General features: G+C 41.5%; 1 protein-coding gene across 2 annotated transcripts in view; it reads left to right on the top strand.

Moving 5' to 3' along the window:
• STARD13 (StAR related lipid transfer domain containing 13) overlaps positions 1–22,045 on the top strand; it is a 550,191-nt gene that overhangs the window by 50,310 nt on the left and 477,836 nt on the right. The gene's annotated exons all lie outside the window — the stretch shown is intronic.

Genomic DNA, 22,045 nt, shown 5'->3' with positions numbered 1-22,045 from the left:
GCTCCGCCTCCCGGGTTCACGCCATTCTCCTGCCTCAGCCTCCCGAGTAGCTGGGACTACAGGCGCCTGCCACCGCAACCGGCTAATTTTTTGTATTTTTCAGTAGAGATGGGGTTTCACTGTGTTAGCCAGGATGGTCTCGATGTCCTGACCTCATGAACCGCCCGCCTCGGCCTCCCAATGTGCTGGGGTTACAGTCGTGAGCCACCGCGCCCAGACTTCTCTTTTTTTTTTTTTTTTGACGGAGTCTCGCTCTGTCGCCAGGCTAGAGTGCTGTGGCATGATCTTGGCTCACTGCAACCTCCAGCTCCCTGGTTCAAGGGATTCTCCTGCCTCAGTCTCCCGAGTAGCTGGGACTACAAGCATGAGACACCACACCCAGCTAACTTTTGTATTTTTAGTAGAGATGGGGTTTCACCATGTTGGCCAGGATGGTCTCGATCTCCTGACCTCGTGATCTGCCTGCCTCGGCCTCCCAAAGTGCTGGGATTACAGGCATGAGCCACCGCACCCGGATTTTTTTTTTTTTTTTTTAGATGTAACCTTGCTCTGTGGCCCAGGCTGGAGTGCAGTGGCGCAATCTCGGCTCACTGCAAGCTCCACCTCCCGTGTTCACGCCATTCTCCTGCCTCAGCCTCCGGAGTAGCTGGGACTACAGGCACCCCCCAGCACGCCCAGCTAATTTTTTTGTATTTTTAGTAGAGATGGGGCTTCGACATGTTGGCCAGGGTGGTCTCGAACTCCTGACCTCAAATGATCCACCCGCCTTCGCCTCCCAAAGTGCTGGGATTACAGGTGTGAGCCACCACGCCTGGCCCCTAAACACTTCTTTAACTGCAGCTCACAACTTTTAGCATACTGTGTGTTTTAATTATTATTTGATTCAAAATGTTTTAAGATTTCTAATATTTTCCTTTGGATTTATTCTTTGATCCATAGGTTATATAATGTGTTTTTAAATATCCAACTATTTGTGGCATTTCTATATATTTTATTTTTATTATATTTTGTCTATACAAATATTTGTATATGCTGTTATATATGTTATGTAACATATAACTGTTATTTCTATATTTTCTTATTATTTCTAGATGTATTATTTATATATTTTGTCATTTATTTTTAATTTAATATTACACTAAGATTTTAAGTGTGTGAAATATGTTAAGACAAGGTTTATATTGGTGAATGCAGCATATGTACTTGAAAAGAATGCATATTGTGGCCGGGGACGGTGGCTCACGCCTGTAATCTCAGCACTTTTGGAGTCCGAGGCGGGTGGATCACCTGAGGTCAGGAGTTTGAGACTAGCCTGACCAACAGGGTGAAACCCCGTCTCTATTAAAAATACAGAAATTGGCCGGGTGCGGTGGCTCAAGCCTGTAATCCCAGCACTTTGGGAGGCCGAGACGGGTGGATCACGAGATCAGGAGATCGAGACCATCCTGGCTAACATGGTGAAACCCCGTCTCTACGAAAAAATACAAAAAAAACTAGCTGGGCGAGGTGGCGGGCGCCTGTAGTCCCAGCTATTCGGGAGGCTGAGGCAGGAGAATGGCGTAAACCCGGCAGGCGGAGCTTGCAGTGAGCTGAGATCCGGCCACTGCACTCCAGCCTGGGCTACAGAGCGAGACTCCGTCTCAAAAAAACAAAACAAAAAAAAAACAGAAATTAGCCAGCCATGGTGGCGGGCGCCTGTAATCCTTGCTACTCGAGAGGTTGAGGCAGGAGAATCGCTTGAACCCGTGAGGCGGAGGTTTCAGTGTGCTGAGATAGCGCCACTGCACTCCAGCCTGGAGGACAGAGTGAGACTTTGTCTCAAAAAAAAAGAATGCATATTCTGCATTGTTGGGTATACTGTTTTTTCAATGTCAATTAGGTCTTGTGGGTTGATAGCATTTTTCAAATTTGCTATATTCTTTACTGTTTTTGTTAAATAGTGTCGTATAAATAACAGAAAGAGGGTTGTTAAAATCTCCAATTTATGGTCATGGATTTGATGAAGAACATACCACCCACTTTTTTTTTTTTTTTTTTAAAAAGACAAGAGTTTTGCTCTTGTTGCCCAGGCTGGAGTGTAGTGGCACGATCTTGGCTCACTGCAACCTCCGGCTCACTGTTTCAAGAGATTTTCCCACCTCAGCCTCTTGAGTAGGTGAGGTGCGCACCACCATGCCAAGCTAATTTTTGTATTTTTTAGTAGAGATGAGGTTTCACCATGTTGCCCAGGCTGGTCTCAAACTCCTGACCTGAAGTGATTGGCCGACCTCAGCCTCCCAAAGTGCTGGATTACAGGCATGAGCCACTGCAACCGGCCTCTAACATATTTACATCTAATATTATTATTGATATGGTTTGGCTCAAATCTATCTTCTTATTAATTAGTTTTACATTTGTCCCATCTATTTTGTTTTTTACTCTTCTTACCCTTTTTTCACTACCTTTTTTGTAAAATCAAAAATTTTGAGTATTCTTTTAAAATTCTCTATTGGCTTTTTATCTACACCTATACTTTCAGCTAGCTAACTTTTTAGTGGATGTTCTAAGAATTACAATAATGTAGTCTTATCAAAAAAATTATTAATATAAAATTAATTAGGTTCATTAAAAGTAAAATAAATTATTATACTACTTTACTTAAGAAGCTAGGACAAACATAGGGCTCAAACATGTTTCCTTATCTCAATTTTCCCTGCTGTTCAATAATGGAAAAATTCATATTTTTTCTCCAGTTTTACAGTATGCTAGAGAACAGAGTCAGTCTAGTTTGCAGTGTCTTTTATTAAAGAGAGTATTATTTTGTCTGGTAAACAAGTAAACTACTTGGAATCTTCTCTGTTCTGTCAAGCTTGGTTTGGTTCTTGGTTAGGGCTGTTTGAGTATAGTTCTGTCTTTAGTTCTAAGTTTCAGCTCTCATCTGAGGTGTGGTCTTTGCTTATAGATTGTAGTGCTTTTGGGGTCTGAACGAAATGCCCAAGGATCTCAGAGATGCTTGCCATACTGACTGTTCCAGAAATCTATCTTTTAACTTTACATAGCTTCTAATATTTCATGGTCTGCTCTCAGCCCTGAAGCAATCACTTTCTTACTTTCTTTTAGGACTCATGAAATTTTTTCCTCTGAATACACAGTATATCCCTTGGCCATTAATCCACAAAACACACACGCACAGATTCTTAGGGTCCCAGCTCTCCTCAGAACCCTCCTTTTCAGTACCCTGCCCTGAGAGTTCCAGATGCTTCTGTTATCTTGAAGTCTGATCTTAGCCTTCTCAGCTCAGCAAAAGCACTGTGCACTGCTTGGGCTCTATCTCCCTGCACTGCAGTTCAAAACATGCCCCCAGCAAGAAGCTAGGACAAATATGGGGCTCATCTGACATTTCCTTACCTCAGTTCCCCTGCTGTGCAATGGTGGAAAGATTCAGTTTTTTTCTCTCCAGTTTTATGATATGCCAGAGAGCAAATCTGGCAGCAATAACTGTATCATAGCTAGAAAAGGAAGTCTCACAATTTATTTGTGTCCTCAATATCTGGCTCATAGTAAGCGAGTGATCAATGTAAGATATATGGGGCATGTATGAATGGATGTATGTACATTTGGATTAGGGAAGGGATGGGTAGAATAAATTTGTTATGTCTTTTGTCAGCATTATTTTGTCTCCTTAGCACTTTTCACAGTCTAACATACTTTATATTTTACCCATTTTAAATTTTGTTTTGTGTTTCACTCCCACTAAAATGCAAGTTCCATGAGGACATGACATTTTGTTTTGTTCACTGATTTATTCAATGACTGGCATAAAAAGTTGCTCAATAAATATTTGTTGTTAGAGTTAATTGATGTATTTTTCAGGATGATCTAGCATACTATTACAGAAATATGATAATGAAATAAAGTCTAGCAAGTATAAAATCCATCAATGGATAGTTCATACTTTTATGGGAGCATCATTTTAGAGTATCCTATCATTTTGATTAACTAGAATGCTCATTTCAGCAACACTAATCCTTTTTCTGTTCATCATTTACATATGCGAAGCTTTCTCCTGCCTTAGAAACTTTGCTGCTGCATCTTCGCTTTTTGCATGGATGGTTCCTCATATCATTCAAAATGCAACTCCAATGTCTCCATTTCAGAGAGGTCTTCCCGATCTAAAACAAGACCACCTATGCCAAGTTTCTATCATAACACCATGCTTTAATTTCTCGAGAGAACATATCCCTGTCTATTTTATGTTTACATATTCATCATCTTATGTGCCTTCCCAGGTAACAAGCTCTGTGAAAGCTGGAATTTCATGGGGGCTCTTCAAGGTAAAGCCCAGCTCCTACCCCAGTGCCTGGTCCTCAGTAGACACTCAAAAAATCTTTCTGGTCATAGGCAGAATTCTAAGATGGCCCCATTATCTCCACCACCTGCTCTCACATTACCATGATTATGTTATCCAACATTTCAAAGGTTCTTTGAAGATGTAATTAAGGTTACTAATCAATTGGGTTAAAGAAAAAAAGATGATATGGGTGAGCTGACCGTAATTATTTGAGTCATTTCAAAGCAGATAATTTTCTCTGGCAGCACAAGAGAAAGTAAAAAAGATTCAAAATACGAGAAGGATTTATTGTAGTACAGGGTAAGTGTAATGTTTCCCGAATATAACATTCTGTTCCTGTGCCCCTGATAGTAATATAAAGGCTACGTCAAATGCCTCTTCAACTATTAAGTAGTCTCAGATATTACCTCTTTGCTGTGCAGTTTACAAGCACTGATTGCTTATGTGCAGGAGGAGGGAACCAAACCTATTGAATGCCTGATATACACTGTACATGGTGCCAGGCACTATTAACTCATTTAGTCATCACAACCACCTTACAGTGTTATTGAGTCAGCCCATGGTCACAAACTAAAGTAATCAAACTATGATTCAGCCCCAGGCAGTTTAAATTATTTTTAAAAAGCAAAACCAAATCAAAACAAAAACCCAGAAAAAGGAGGATAAACTAAGAATAAAAGCACTCAATGCTTATAGTTCTATTTTAAACCATGCTAATGGTACTAATAACATAGGGTGCTGTTCCACCTACTGACAGATGTGCCCTATCTTCACATCTGGATTCACAGTTCCTTAGGGACACTTACTCCCTACCCAAGTCCCTTGGCCTGGTCCATTTTACTTATCACCCATTTTACTTATCTCAAAAAAACCATTATTTCCTCAAGGAAACTTTTTCCGACCTGTCCTTTCTCCCAGACCCATGTGAGGTCCCCTTGTTATGGATTCTGATTCAATTAAAATAAAGACTATTTTTCTAGTTGTGTGTTTTATGATTTATTAATACCCAGGTAATTACTTAATTACTACAGCATAAACAAATTTAAGGGCAGAGGCTATATCTATCTTTTTCAGAAGTGTATCTTCAGAGCCTAAGCATGTATGGCTCGTGGTAGGCACAATATAAATACTTAAAGAGAATGAAAAAATACCCCAGTGCCTAAGACAGTGTTCGCCATGGATAGCATAGACTTTTCCCATGCCTCGTCCCCACCATGGCTGAAAATATTTTTTCTTTGGTGACTGAATACATGGATGGGTAGAAGGACAGATGGATAATTCTCAAAACTCTTCCAGTCTAGGTTTCTGAGATTCACATTCAAAGAATGAAAAATATACGGAATAGCAGAAAGTCTCTGTTGTTTATTTTCCTCTTCCTGCTGACTACTAAAACCACCAGCACACTACTGTCCCTAGAGATCTCACTTCAGCTGAGGGTGCTAGAAACTGTCTTTCTTTCTTCTTTTCTTTCTTTCTTGCTTTAGTTTCTCCCTTCTCTTCCCTCCCCTTCTCTGCTCCCCTTCCCTTCTTCCCTTCCCTTCTTCCCTTCTCCCCATTCCCTTCCCCTCCCCTTTTCCCTTCCCTCTCCCCTCCTTTCCCCTCCCCTCCTCTTCCCTTCTTTCTCTCTCTCTCTCTCTCTTTTTCCCTGTCTTCCTTCTTTTCCTTCTTTTTCTTTTTTAAGCAAATCTATTTTCTGTCAAGAAATGTGTCTTTAATATGCTTTGCCTGGCTTCCTCGACAGAACTAGGAAATGTTAAATAATATAACACAACATAAATCATACAAATGATACAAATAATGATGGTATGACATTGTCAACATCAAGCTGATTTCATTTAAGGACTGGCAACATCAAGCATTATTCCAAAGAAATTTAACACTTGGCGATACTGTAGGTACGCAATTAGTATTAATTGGTCTGAATAGTACTTTGAGCCCTTGAGTAATTTATTTTCCCACATAGTTATTTCCATCTGAGGTTAAACACAAACCACACTGAAAGGCCTCTTTGTTTGGGTGCAGAGCGATGCTATTGGAAAGGAACCTGGATGTCACGATGATATCTCTAACACTGGATTTGCACAGCACCATGCTTTGCAGAAGCTTAATTGTGTTGTTGTTTTAAAGACAGATTTGTGCCAAAGATCTGGCATGCTGCAGAGGATGCCAGATGGTTACCCTGGAAAGTTTCTTCTCTGTAACAGGTGGGCTGTTCCATCTCACTATCCAGCCCAAGGCACAACCCAGTTCTGTCTTAGCTCTGTGCTATTCTGGGAGCCAGTTCTCAGCAGAGAAGCACTTTTCCAACAATGGAAAATACTTTTTTTGTAAATCAGTGGTGCCAAGCACATAGTAAGCACTCAAAGATAATGCTTATGGATCTTTAAGTTTAAAAATCCATATGTCCAGCCCTATTTTTCTCTGAGTATCAGCAACCAGCTGTCCACACTCAGCATCTCCTCCTGTACCTCTGCTACTTAGGAGCCAAAGCGGAACCATGGCTTCTGCCCCCAATCCTCAACCCTTGCCTTAGGCCAAATTGACTCCCACCCTCAAGTCCCCCCATCTCTTTAAATGACACCATCACTCACTAAATTGCTCCAGACAAAAACACAGGGGTATTTGCGGATTGCTTTTGTTCCCTGACATCCCACTTAAATTCATTAATAACTTCTATTGACTCTACCTCCAGAATATATCTCTAACCCTATTCTCTTGTCGATTCAGTTGTTGTCCAAGTCAGCATCCTCCCTCTCCTAACTGGCCTCTTTCCTTCTATTCTTGTCCTTTAAAGTCTCTTATGCACCTGGCAGCTTGGGTGAGCCCTACACCATGTCAACCAGATCCTTTCATTCCCCTGACAGTTTCCAAAAACATTTAGAATGAAATCTTACCAGTTGGTCCAGCCATAAGGCCCCGTATGATGGGTGCCTGCCTAATGAGAACCCAATCTTCTTTCCCTCTTGCACTCACTCACCCCTCCCCAGCCCCACAGCCTTGTCTTTGACCCTCTAGCACACTGAGCGAGCACCAGGCTCACGTGCTTGATGCTTGCTGGCCTTGCTGTTTGAAATGTACATCTCCCAGATCTACTTGGCAGCCTCTACTTCTTGAAAATCACAGGTCAAACACCACCTTGTCAGACTGTCTGGCCTTCTTGGCTCTCAATCACATTACCCTGTTTTTTTTTTCATGACACTTGATTATATTTAAAATTATTATTTGCTGATGTGTATGTGTTGCCTGTGTCCCCCACTAATACAGAAGCTCCTTGAGCTCCAAGACTTTGCCAGTCAGTGCAGCACCCCTGACATGCGGAAGCGTGAACACAGAATCCACACTCAGTGAACACCTGTGGCCCACCAGCTGGCTGGAAATGCAAGCAGGGTCAACACTGGTCTCTAAGGGACCAGGTACTTTTCTGGGTCCTGAGATTCTGAAACTTTTACATAGCAATATTTGGCTGCAATCAATCAGAGACAGTGGGAAATACTCTGATTCCATTTTTCCAAGAAACACACACACACACACACACAAATGGAGAATGTATCCATAAAGATACGGTCCATTTAGGCAGCCTTTGGGTCCTGCTGGAGCACTGGAGCTCTGATTTTCAAGCTGAGCTGGCTGCCAAAGGCTCCACCTCAGGAAGCTGGAGCACCAGGCATCCAAATGCCCCTCTTCAGCCAGAGCAGCTCTGCTTTAATTTTAAAACATATAACCGGCTCCCACAAAAGGGGATGTCTGAAAGCTAGGATCCCTCCACTGAAAAAGAATACAACTGACTATGTTCATGTACACTTAGAAGTCCCCCTCTGAACATCCTAAAACAGAGCCGAGGTGTGTTTCTTTGTAATCTCATGCTTCTCCCCTGCCTTCTGCTCCCACTGTTGCTGCCTGGGTTGAGATCCCCACACCCACACTTTTGGCCTTAAGAGGACCTAGAAGGTCTTTTGTGTCCTTTCCCATCCCTTCCTCACCCTGCTGCTAAATTAACATTTCTCCACCAAGCACAAATCTGAGCTTGTCACTCCCCGAGTGGCTTCCATGTCCACTGAAATCACGTTATGCTCAAAGCCAGTCCTGTCAGGATCTTCATTATTTCACTCCTTCAAGAGCTTGACAGTCTGCAAGCCTCCAGAATAGCCTGCAAGCTTGCAGACCAATGGTGCTTGGTTATTCACTCAACATTCACCAAGGCCTGACTTTCTCCTTTCTGGGTGCTTCGCTAAGCCAGGCCATTCCTGCTGCCATTCACCCTTCCTCTGGGACTCACCAGTTGCAACCCTACCTCTTCTCCCTTCCATTTCCCCATTCCTCACACCACCTTAATGCATCCTCAGGAAGAACTACTCCCTCTAATTCTGTGCCCACAACTTTGTTTGCACTACTAAGGTGACACTAATCACACTACTTTGCTCTGTGGACTATAGCTTCAGCCTGTACTCGTGGGGAAAGATACAATTTAGAGCAGAGTTTCGGGTGTCACTTCAACTCACTACTGTGTAAGCTTAGACTCACCCTTTCTGAGACTCATCCACTTTACCTATAAAATATATGTAATAACATCTCCCTCTCAAAGCTGCTGTGGGTGTTGTGACATATATGAAAACAATTTGGAAACTACACATGCAAAGTATTTTTATTCCTATTGGCTGCTTGAAGGCAGGAACCATCCTATTCATTTTTGACCTAACCCCCATCTCCAGTGCATGCCAGGATCTAGCAGAGCACATTCATTTCAGTATAATTCTGAGAAAAAGAGAAAGGACTCTTTCCAACTCAAACTTAATACCACAATTTGAACTCTGAAGTTGCTCAAAAGGGTTCTTTCAGCTCTAACAAGGAAAAAATGACTGGAAGATGAACCTTTAGGCAACTTATTAACTGTTTTTACTTGCATCACAGATTATTTGGGGGGGCCACATGAGCCTTTGACAGGACATCTGTGAAGTTAGAACAGTCTTCGGTCTTTTGTATACTCTGAGCAGTCGAGGCCACACGAGTTTGCCATTCTCTGATATTTTCTGCAACACATTAAACAGAGTCTACTCCATCCCAAATTTGCATGGGGCCCAGGAAATCTTTGAGAGAGAGCTTGAGTGAGACCTTGGGTTGACATGTACTGGTCTGTCTGATGGCCAGGGTGAATGGGTATATTCCCTGAAGGGGGATAGGCAAGAGGAAAAGAAAACAGGCTCCCTGAAGTGATGCTTCATGGAGAACTCTTGAAGGATGGTGTGGTTTTTGCAACAAGGTGTGGATGAGGCAGGGAGTAGGGGCTTCCAGGAGGCTGTGCCCCTGGCTTTATTTCCCATCTTGAGTGTGGTTCACCGTGTCTGATGATCAGACAGGTCAGGCTGTGCCCTAAACAGAGTCATAAATACATAGGAAGGCATCACATTGTAGGTTTGTGCACACTTTCTTTGCAATTTTCTGCCAGAGGAAAGTCAAGTGTCTTAAGGACTTGCCTAATTCTTACCAAGGCACTGTTGGAAAGTCAAGTGTCTTAAGGAAGGGGTGACTTTCCTAATTTTTGCCAATGCACTGTTTAGGGGAAGCCCTGGCAGGGACCCTTGGAAGAAGAGGGCTGTCTATAGTGGAAAGAACTATGACATTATGAGGCCAATAGTTCTACTTTAGTTCAGTATCTTAGCTATTTTAGCCCTTTAGAACCTAACACAGCACCTGGTACACATTTATTCAGTAAATTGGATTGATAGATGTCTATGGGTTTTTAAAGTTTTATCCAGGAGGCATCACAGATCTCATTTGTTCTTTATTCCTTTTGTGTTCTCTTCCCAGACTTGTGGTTTTGTCACAAGGAGATAATATTTTCAGCAAAAAATATAAACTTTCCCTCAAGACACAAATTAGAATATATGGTGGTGTGGTCCCCAGTGAGGAAGCAATCCTTCAAAGGCCCAGATTTTCCTGCCCTGTCTCCATTTCCAGCTTATCATAAATACTTTCCTGACCCCTAAAATGCAGGACCCTGATCAAGTCAGTTAAGAAGTTTTTATTTCAAGCCTGCTGGGCTTTACAAAGGACTGCATTTGACTCTGGGCATGGATTCAAAGTCCTTTTGAATAAATGACCTGCTTGTCTAGCTGTCAAAATGTGGACCTCACTGGCACTCGTAACTATTGCCCTGTTTCAAGTTTATGTGCCAGAAACGGAACTTCTGTCTTTCAAATTCAACAAGGTCTTCAGACCATGGCCGCCTTGCACAATATGGACCTGCTATTAGAGCAACTAAGGGTATTTACGGTTTATTCAAATAATGTAGTGCAAAGAATAGGAGGTTTGAAAGTCTGGCGAGGAGTAGAATTGACTTCCATAAATCTAGGGCCCTAAAAATACCTTTTTTGTTCAAGCGTTGGAAAGAATTTTGTCGATCTTTCTGCTTCATTGGCATTTCTTTACGTTTTCCTGGTAACCAGAGACAAGTTGCACAATCGGTGTGGCATTTGGCTCCTGATTCTGGGGGAGAGGGAGTGCTCTCTGCCATTTCAGCAGGCCCAGCACAGTGGAGCACGGAGCATTCAGCACTGGGGGCGCCTGCCAGCAGCTGGCCCTGCCAAACTAAACAGGAATCAGCGCGGACAAAGGGAAGATTATGTGGTGGAAAAAGGATACCCCGAATTAAGGCAGGAAAGCCATGTCAATTATATTTGGAAGCGGTGTCTTTCCCCCGGGTTACAAAGCCATCTCCCTAAGAGCTCTGAGGATGTTGCTGTTTCACCGAAAGCTCACCCACAAAAGGTCAGTGGGTGGAGTTCAAACAAAATGCTTTTTCTCTTATGACTTCCTGTGGATCTTGATATCTCGCCACAAGTCTTTCTGCCACCACTGTGCCCTTCCATGCACGCTAGTCACAGCAGGAGGAGGATAGGAACGCGCGCCAGGAGCGGATTCGGGGGCGTGAGCAGCGGCTCTGGCAGACTCTCCGCGCAGTGGCCCGCGGTGGGCTGGGCGTGCTGAGCACTGCGTCCCTGCTTCAGTCCTGATCTCAGGGGAAGAAAAATAAAAACAAAACAAAACTCAAACCAACAAAACTCCTGGGATTTCCCGGCCACCAGCCCCAGTGAGTGCCCCACGGGATAAGCTCTTAACTGACTCCTCCTGGTGCCCCCAGGCTGACCTCTGCAAGGTCACTGTTGGGAGTTGAAGGCAAAGTGACCTGGCCCACTGCTGGTGATACCCAGGCTAGGCCAGGTCCCCTGGGGACACGCAGGGGCTCAGCGCAGGCGCACGCGCGGCGCGGGGCTGGGAGAACTGGCAAAGTCACCTGCGTTGCTGTGCGCAGGGAGTCTCTGATGCTTCTCTCCTCCTGTCTCCTTTTTCAAAATGCAAAATAAAATGAGGCATTTTATTTTTAACAATAAAAGTAACAAATATATCATCACCAAGATGTTTAGATGTTACTATTACTGGGAACATCTTGCTTTTTTTTCTCCTTGAAGAAGACTTTGAAGATACAGTAATGCCCCACCTTCATCCCTCCCTTCCCCAGAGTGAACCTCTTTAAATTTGTCTATATTGTTCCTACGTGGTTTTTCTTACTTTTTCCATGCATAGTTTTATTTAAATATGATCTTGCATGGTTTATAAATTTATGTAAATGATATCCTTTAAATATCTTTTTACAATTTCCATTTTGCACTTAACCCGCCACTTTAGGAATTTATCATTGTGAATGTTAGTAAATCTAGCTTTAAGAATGTTTAATAAACTTTTCAATAAAAACAAGTATTTTTTAAATTCATTCTATTCAGGTGCATGACTTTTTTCCCCACTTTTTTAAATTACAAAGCATACAATTAGCATGTTTGTACATTTACACTAGCACACATACCTAGTGTTTATGGAAGTAGACCCTAAAGAAAGTAGAAGTAGAGGCCGGGCACAGTGGCTCATGCCTGTAATCCTAGCACTTTGGGAGGCCGAGGCGGGCATATCACGAGGTCAGGAGATCGAGACCATCCTGGCTAACACAGTGAAACCCTGTCTCTATAAAAATACAAAAAATTAGTCGGGTGTGGTGGCAGGCACCTGTAATCCCAGCTACTTGGGAGGCGGAGGTGGGAGGATGGCGTAAACCCGGTAGATGGAGTTTGCAGTGAGCTGAGGTCGTGCGACTGCACTCCAGCCTGGGCAACAGAGCGAGACTCTATCTCAAAAAAAAAAAAAAAAAAAAGGTAGAATTCCTGGGTCATAGGTCAGTTTCAACATTGCCAAATATTGACAAATTGCTGTCCAAGAGGGCTATGTTAATTTTCAAGCTCACCAGCAATGTTCAAGATTTTCACCAAAACTTGGTGCACCCGATTAATCGTATTTGCTGACATGACGGTTTCAAGTGGTACCTAGCCACTTGACTCTTCAACTCCCTGAGAACTAGTGAAGTTGAGCATATTTTCATAGGCTGTTGTCCATTTGAACTTTTTGCTTCTTAAGCTGCATATTTACATACTTTGTGACATTTCTGTTGTGTTACTGTGGAGTTTTTAAAATAAATTTGCAATTTATATGTGGTTTCTATAAGTTTTCCAGTATATGATTTTCCTTTTTACTTTGTTTATGGTGTCTTTTAAATTTTAATACAGTTAATAATTACTTTTCAATGTAGTTAAATGTATCAATCTTTCATTCTTTTTTTAGTTCTGTAAAGATTTTTCCGTGCTTCACTCTAAGACTTTTTTTTTTTTATTTCAATCTTTAAGCCTGAATTTGGGAATGTGAATTTGTATATCATGAAATAGGGATTTAATTTTTTTTTTTTTTTTTTTTTTTTTTTTTTTTTTGAGACGGAGTCTCGCTCTGTCACCCAGGCTGGAGTGCAGTGGCGCAATCTCGGCTCACTGCAAGCTCCGCCTCCCGGGTTCACGCCATTCTCCTGCCTCAGCCTCCCGAGTAGCTGGGACTACAGGCGCCCGCCACTGCGCCCGGCTAATTTTTTCTATTTTTAGTAGAGACGGGGTTTCACCATGGTCTCGATCGGGATTTAATTTTTTCACGTATGTAATGAACTGTTCTACACTATCTGTTAAAGAGTCTACCTTATCACCACTGATTTAGGATACTACCTGTCATATTCTGTTTCCCTATTTTGTGTGCTGATTTCTAGGTTTGCTCATTGATTTACTTGTCTATCTCTGAATCCGTTCTATACTTTTAAAATTACAAAATTTTATAAAGTCTTATTATAATAAAATACGGGTTTTTTCCCTCTTTTTCCCTCTTCCTATTTTTCTTTCTTCTAGATTTTCTTGGCACTTGTTGGCCATTTACTCTTTCATAATATTTCAGAATCAGCTTGTCCAGATCCCTAAAAATTCGTATTGAGACTATGACTGCAATTATATTACATTTATAAAGTAATTTTGGGAGAATTGACATCTTTATGATATTGAGTCTTTTCATGGTGAAAACAACGCATCTCTCAGTAAGTTCTTCTTGCATGTCTTTTAAAATGTTTTCATGGGCTGGGCACGGTGGCTCGTACCTACGTAATCCCAGTACTTTGGGAAGCCAAGGCAGAAAGATACCTTGAGGCCTGTAGTTCCAAACCAGTCTGAGCAACATGGCAAGACCCTATCTCTACAAAAAATAAAAAAAGTAAAGGGCATGGTGGCACACGCCTGTAGTCCCAGTTATTACAAAGGCTGAGGTGGGAGGATCGCTTAAGCCCAGGAGTTTGAGGCTGCCAAAGGCTAGGATTGTGCCATTGTACTCCAGCCTGGGTAACAAAGTGAGACTCTATCTCTAAAAAAAAAGTTTTCTTTAGAGATATTGGACATTTTCATTACTTTTTTTTCTGGTCAGCTTTTAGATTTTATTATTAACATAAATTGTCTTTTAAAATTATGTTGTCTGATTATTTGTTGCTTAGTAATTGTAATGCAAATAATATTTTATATTATATCTTGTATCTAAATACAATCCAACATTTTTTATTTGTCCTAACAGTTTGCATAAATTCTAGGATTAACGGTGTGGACAATAATATCAAGAATGAATTTTTTTTCTTCCTTTCTAATCAGTTTAACTTTTTAACCTCTCCTGCCTGCAATCTGCACCATTAGAAAAGAAACTAATGGGCTGGGTGCAGTGGTTCACGCCTGTAATCCCAGCACTTTGGGAGGCCAAGGCAGGCGGATCACCAGGTCAGGAGATCCAGACCATCCTGGCTAAGACAGTGAAACCCTATCTCTACTAAAAATACAAAAAATTAGCCAGGCGTGGTGGCACGCACCTGTATTCCGAGATACTCAGGAGGTTGAGGCAGGAGAATCACTTGAACCCAGGAGGCAGAGGTTGCAGTGAGCTGAGATCACACCACTGCACTCCAGTCTGGGTGACAGAGCGAGGCTCTGTTTCAAAAAAAAAAAAAGGAAACAATGATAGCTGACAAACTAACTCACTCATGATTTTAAAGACCATGTTTTTTTTTTGTTGTTGTTGTTATTTTTATTATTAGTGCATTCTGTAACTTCAGTGCTTTAAAATTAAAAATCAAAATCAACCAAAAATTTCACCTATATTGGGACACTTAAAAATGTATAAATCAGTTGCTGTAGGCAAAAAAAATAGTCCCCCAAATATCCACTTTGTAATCCCTGGGACCTGGGAAATGCTAGGTCACGTGATTAAAGGAATTAAGGAAGGAGATGGAATTAAGGCTGCTAATGAGCTGACCTTAAATAAAGAGATTAAACTGGATTATCCAGGTGCACCCAGTGTAAACAAAAGGGTCTTAAAATGCCTGGGAAGGAGGCAGAGGAAGTGGTCTGAATGATGCAGTGTACCAGGGAGTGCAGAGGGCCTCAAGAAGCTTGAAAGGTTAAGGAAGTGAATTCTCCCCGGAGCCTCCAGAAAGAGCGCACGGCTCTGCCATCGCCTGGATTTCAGCCCAATAACACCAGTGTTAGACTTTTGATCTGTAGAACTATAATACATTTGTGTTATTTTAAGCCACTAAGTTTGTGGTAATTTTTTTACAGCAGCAAAAGAAAACTAATACACCAGTGGAAATTAAAAACTGTATGAAATAATAGTTACATATCAAAACTTTTGAGATTCTGTTAAGGCAGTAATTATAGAAAGTAGACAGCCTTAAAATGCCCATATTGAAAAAACATTCAGATAATAAAGTATACAACCCAAGAAGTTAGATTAATAACAGAGTAAATACAAAAAATGGAAGAAAAATCATTAAAAGAAAAGCAGAAATTAATGCAATAGTGAAAATAAACCTAGGAATTTTTTTTTTTTTTTTTTTTTTTTTGAGACGGAGTCTCGCTCTGTCGCCCAGGCTGGAGTGCAGTGGCCGGATCTCAGCTCATTGCAAGCTCCGCCTCCCGGGTTTACGCCATTCTCCTGCCTCAGCCTCCCGAGTAGCTGGGACTACAGGCGCCTGCCACCTCGCCTGGTTAGTTTTTCGTATTTTTAAAGTAAAGACGGGGTTTAACCATGTTAGCCAGGATGTCTCGATCTCCTGACCTCATGATCCACCCGTCTCGGCCTCCCAAAGTGCTGGGATTACAGGCTTGAGCCACCACGCCCGGCCAAAGCTATTATTTTTAAGAACTTACAATATCCTGAGAAATATTCTAAATGTTTTACACATATTGACCCTTTTCTTTCTTACAATAACCTTACATATAGGTATTATGGGTATTATTATTGCCTTTTTTCTTTTTTTCTTTTTTGAGACGGAGTTTCGCTCTTGCTGCCCAGGCTGCAGTGCAATGGTGCGATCTCGTCTCACTGCAACCTTCACCTCCGGGGTCCAAGCAATTCTCCTGTCTCAGCCTCCTGAGTAGCTAGGATTACAGGTGCCCACCACTAAGCCTGGCTAATTTTTGTATTTTTAGTAGAGACGGGGTTTCACCATGTTGGCCAGGCTGGTTTTGAACTCCTGACCTCTGATGATCCACCCACCTAGGCTTCCCAAAGTGCTGGGATTACAAGCATGAGCCACTGCACTTGGCCTGTTGCCTTTTTTCAGTTGAGGTATCTGAGGCATGAAGAGATTAAGTAACTTGCTCAGCTAGTAAGTAGAGAAATTGGGGCCAAGCCCATACACCAGACTCTAGAGTCCATGTCCTTAGCAGGCACATTAGTCATCTAACTAAACAAAAATGCAATAAAGAGAATGAACATCCCAAAGTTATTTCTTTCAAGAGACTACTGAAATAGAACTATGGCCTGATATAGCTACAAAAACAGTGGAAATAAACAATATTAGGATTGGTAAAACAACATAACTACATATCAGTAGCAATGTTTGAAATGAAAATATTATGCACAGTACTCTATTACGAGATTTGAAAACTTTGACAACCAGATGTTTTCCTAGAACAGCGCTATTCAAAGTGTGGTCAGCTGACTGATCAGCAAATTCTTTCTTGCCACTCTGCCTTGAAGTAAATACAGAAGTTGAGAGTAAGTGCTTCAAACCTGTTAAAGCATTTTTTTTTGTTACCCTGCTGCAGCATCCAAGCACATAATTTTGCATTTTACAAAAGTGTTGGTCTTTGATAAATTTAGAAGCTCTGTCTTAGAAAACTATAACTTAAAACTGACTCAAGAAGAAACAGTAAATAAAAAATAAAACAAGGCTGCATGCGGTGACTTACTCCTGTAGTTCCAACACGTTGGGAGGTTGAGGCAGGAGGATCACTTGAGCCTGGGAGTTTGAGAGCAGCCTGAGCAACATTCTGTCTGGATAAAATTTTTTTTTTTTTCTTTTATTTTCTGAAACAGGATCTGGCTCTGTCACCCAGTCTCGAGTGCAGTGGTACTGTCATGGCTCACTGCAACTTCAAACTTCTGAGCTCAAGCCATCCTTCCACCTCAGGCTCCCAAGTAGTTGCGACTACAGGCTCACACCACCACACCCAGCTAATCTTTAATGTTTGATAGAGATAGGGTCTCACTGTGTTGCTCAGGCTTGTCTCAAAATCCTGGACTCAAGCAATCCTCCCTTGGCCTCCCAAAGTGCTAGGATTACAGGTGATAGCCACAGCACCCAGCCAAACTTGGTATGTCTTTGGGCAAAGATGTGTGAGTAGAAAACTCTCTATGTTTTTGTCTGGACATGTCTATATTTCAACCGCACTCATAGTTATTGTTAAATACAGAGATCTAGCTTTTTAGACATTTTCTTTTAGCATTCTTTTTTTTTTTTTTTAAGACAAAGTCTTGCTCTGTCCCTCAGGCTGTAGTGCAGTGGCACAATCTCAGCTCACCGCAACCTCTGTCTCCCAGAATTGCTTTGGGCAAACAACTTCTGTGAGATTGTAACTATGGGAATCCAGCAAAAAAATTTTTAAGGTTTTTCAAAAATGTATTTACTTCTGCTTCCAAAATGTACTCTTTTAGATTTATCACTTGGCTGAGATTAATTTTTTTTAATGGACCGTGTTAGGGGAGTTCCTGATATTTAGAAAGCATCAGTTTGTACTCTAAATCCGTAAGGCCCATACTAATGAATTCTCGAAGTAGAATTTTTATGCTTCTACCTGAAGCCTAGCCACGAAGAGAGCAATCTCCTTGTCTTCACCTTGTGCTGAGTTTTTCTGGCTTACCCTTTTGTTGTGTATGTAGCCCTCACAAGTCCCAGCATTATGTATGTTAGGGGTTAGGAGCTTGTTCAGTTCCAGCCTTCTGTTACCAAAACACCAGGGGCTTGGTTTAGGTCCTGCTGCTCGCCACACAGCCAATGCCTGAGACGAGTATTGCCAAGGAAGAAGGTTTTAATTGTCTGCTGCAATGGAGGAAATGGGAGAACAGTCTCAAATCCATCTCCCTGACCGCTAAAACTTAGGGTTTATATAGCAGGGAAGAAATGCAACAATGTGTAAGAAAACAGGAACTAGGGAGGGGTAAGAAAGCAATCATGATGAGTTAATGGGTCCAGTATCTCATTGTCTGGATGTGATGAACTGGTGAGTTTTGCTTGTTTGATACTTTGAGAGGCCCGAGGGATCATTTCCTGAGGAAAGAACTCATAAAGCAAATATAAGTCAAACTTTAAGACCAGAAGGATCAATTTCTATGTTTATCCCCAAACAACTGTCTATGGCAGTGGTCCCTAATCTTTTTGGCAACAGGGACTAGTTTCATGGAAGACAATTTTTCTACAGCCAGGGCTTGGGGGACCAAGGGGATGGTTTCAGGATGAAATTGTTTCACCTCATCAGGCATTAGTTAGATTCTCATAAGGAGCACACAACCTAGATCCCCCAGATGCACAGTTCACAATAGGGTTCATACTCCTATGAGAATCTAATGCCATCGCTGCTGTGACAGGAGGTGGAGCTCAGGTAGTAATGCTTGCTTACCTGTTGCTCACCTCCTGCTGTGCCGCCTGGTTCCTAATAACAGGCCACAGACTGGTCCATGGCCCTGGATTTGGGGACCCCTAGTCTATGGGACTATTGGGTTGGCTTCACCTCCATCTTGAACATGTCTCAACTGCTGTCTTTAAATTGACATTGACACCTGAATTGGGTTAATAAACTGCCTCCCACCTTCTTAAAGTAGCAAAATCAGGTCATATCTATGTGCTTTGGCTTGCTTTTCCTGCTTTACTTTTGAACCTTTCTCTTTCAATCTTCTGAGCTCTGTTAGGCATTTTTAAAATGCTTAAAAACATTACTAGGTGTTCTGGTGGCTCGTGCCTGTAATCCCAGCATTTTGGGAGGCCGAGGCAGGCGGATCACGAGGTCAGGAGATCGAGAAAATCCTGGCTAACACAGTGAAACCCTGTCTTTACTAAAAATACAAAAAATTGGCTGGGTGTGGTTGCACGCGCCTGTAGTCCCAGCTATTCGGGAGGCTGAGGCGGGAGAATCGCTTGAACCTGGGAGGCAGAGGTTGCAGTGAGCCAAGATCTTGTCACTGCACTCCAGCCTGGGTGACAAGAGCAAAACTCTGTCTCAAAAAAAAAAAAAAAAAAAAAAAAAAAAAGATTACTAGGTGTTTGTCACAGGAGGTGGTTCAGATTATATCGTCCCCAGTATTGCTGAGCCAGGTCCTCCTATTCTCAGGAACAAGTTCCCAAACACTCACAGCCACAGTAGAAAAAAAATGTTTTTCCATATGACTGCTTAAAGAAATCCATTCTCTCTGAATGGAACTTGGGGAAAGTGCTGTCCGTAGTTAACTAGAGATCGCAGCATCCTCAGGAAAGTATCCAGGGGCCAACAGTTTTGGGCCCACTGCAACACTGCCCTCCAGGGTCTGCTGTCCCTCACAGGTCTGGGCACAGAGTAAGGCCAGGGATCTCTAGAACATGGTGAAAGGAAGGACCAGGTAGGCATGGGGAGGAACGGCAGGAAGTGTGGGGTAATGGAAAGAGATCTGGAATCAGAACACTCAAGTTTAATCCAGTCTTGGTGTTTGAGAACTGGGGAACTTTGGGCAAGTCACTTCGCAGAAATTCAGCTTTCTTTTGTGTTATATTAGGTCAAGGCTTTTCAAATACTCCCTCCCATAAAGCATTTTCTTCAAAGAAAGCCTAACATTAAAGCAGATCAAAGTAGAATTGCTCTGCTTGAAGCGGGGAGGTGTATTGCCCCCTGGCTCCCACCCTCTCCTACCCCCAGGAAACCCCTGAGGCACTTCCACAAAGCCCCCAGGGCTCGCACAGTTTGACACTATCAGGTTCACCTTGCAAGGGTTTAATGTGAACCTTCTTTAAGCTGGCATCAAGCAAAACAGCCAATAAAGAGTCACTGAAAGTGATTGCATTAAAACATGGTTTCTATGAGGACTAAAAAGTACCTTCCAGGTTTCCTAGCAACAGAAATCAAGGTCTGCTGGCCACAGCAGAAAAAAACAAAGCAAAACAAAAAAAACAACAACATTTTTTGAAACCTGGGGGAAAGATGGTTGAAATTAACCCTCATCCTCTATTGTGATGCAACAATATAAATGATCATAGGGCAACCATGTTTTAGTCCTTCCACCTCAAATCTTCCACCCTGTGAGGTGCGCATGCCATCACCCACCAAAAGACCAGAATAGTAGAATTCCCATCTTATTGAAAATTAAAAATAACATTTTCCATAGTTTGATCCAAGTTTTGCTTGAGAAAGGAAAAGGATGAGAGGAGAGAAGTAATGTGAGCACTTTTCCCTTTCATACCATAGTACATAGGAGAAGATATGCAAACACAAGTTTTAGGATCTTCTTGGCCTCTTTATTCTTCTTTAAAATGAGCATTATCTCCTCATTTTACAGACTAGAAAAATTTATTCAGAACTTAATAGCCCATCGTGGTCACACACATATGAAATGGCAGAGACAGGAGAAATAAGACTTTTTTTAAAAAGCTGACTTATGATTTTTATGAAGGTATTGAGAGCAATACAGTGTTTCTGGTAAAAAGTGTATATCCGTTTCCTTATTTTTCCCCTACTTTTTACTTTGAAAAAATTTAAGCCTGCAGAAATATTAACAAATGGACTAGGAATACCATATACCTTTCACCAAGATTCACAAGTTAACATTTCACCCATTTGCTTTCTTTCTTTGTATACATATGTATGTGTTTCTGTGTATACATACACATGGATCTAAAACAGACAGATATGCATGTTTATGCTGAACTGTGTAGTTACTTAAGTTAACACTTTCTTGTATATAACCAACATATCATTAACTATTCATAAGAATTAAATATACTGATTATCATTTTACACGGGCTATCTATATTTAAATTTTTTGATTGTCTTAACACTATCTTTTATAGATTAAAAAAATCTTGGGTCAAATCAAGATTTGCACTTCGCTTTTTGTTGGTGGTGTTGGTCTGTTTGATCACTTTATCAGGAGCAGTACTCTCCCTATTCTGTTTCTCATGACATTCACTTTTTTGAATCCAGATCAGTGCCTTGAAGAATGTTCCACATTCTAGATGTGTATGATTATTTCTTCATAATTTGTTGCACGCTCTGGTTTTTAGCAAGAAAACTACATAGGTGATATTGAGTACTAGTTGCATCCCATCAGGTGGCAAATAAAGTCAGATGGGTTTCCTGTGGGTGAGAGCAAGTTTGATCATGTAGTTTTAAGATGGGGCACGCTGGATCTCTTTGGTATAAAGGGGTGTTTTCCATTTGTAATTCGTAAGTAATATGCATTGAGAAACTTTGTGACCATGTGAACACTCAGTTTCAGAACAACATTTCAGCTAATGGTTGTAATCCATCATTGATCTCAATCTTGCCTTAATCATTTATTCATGTTGAGAAGTATAATATGGGAATTTTGTTTTAGTTATATCAATTTATTCCACATTAGTTGGCATTATGTTCATAAATAAGTCTCTGTCTCTCCCTCTCACTCTGTCTCTCATAGCGCTAGTTCAGTAGTCACTGTAAACTGTAAACTCTTTAAATTTTGCTGCTTTTCACCTAAATTTCTCCTTAAAAAGGCCTTCTTGTGAAAAATATTTGCTGTTGGCAGGCACGGTAATTTAGGCTCGTTTGTCCAAGGTGCCTTCCAAAAGCTTAATGAGGAGGAGGATAGAGGCAATTCACTTCATGTAAGCTCCTAGGAATGAAGTTTTATTAATAAGGAAATTGATAAACAAGGTTATTAAGTAACTGATGAAACTCAGAACTAAGAAAAGTGTTAATAAAAGAAATAAAAGGGTAGAGATTGTTTTTAAGGTGTTACTAAGATCCTCAAACTGCTCAG

The sequence above is a fragment of the Chlorocebus sabaeus genome, chromosome 3 (assembly GCF_047675955.1).
Source record: "Chlorocebus sabaeus isolate Y175 chromosome 3, mChlSab1.0.hap1, whole genome shotgun sequence".
Lineage (NCBI taxonomy): Eukaryota > Metazoa > Chordata > Mammalia > Primates > Cercopithecidae > Chlorocebus > Chlorocebus sabaeus.
Note: the sequence above shows the minus strand (reverse complement) of the source record. Positions and strands in the feature narration are given on the sequence as shown.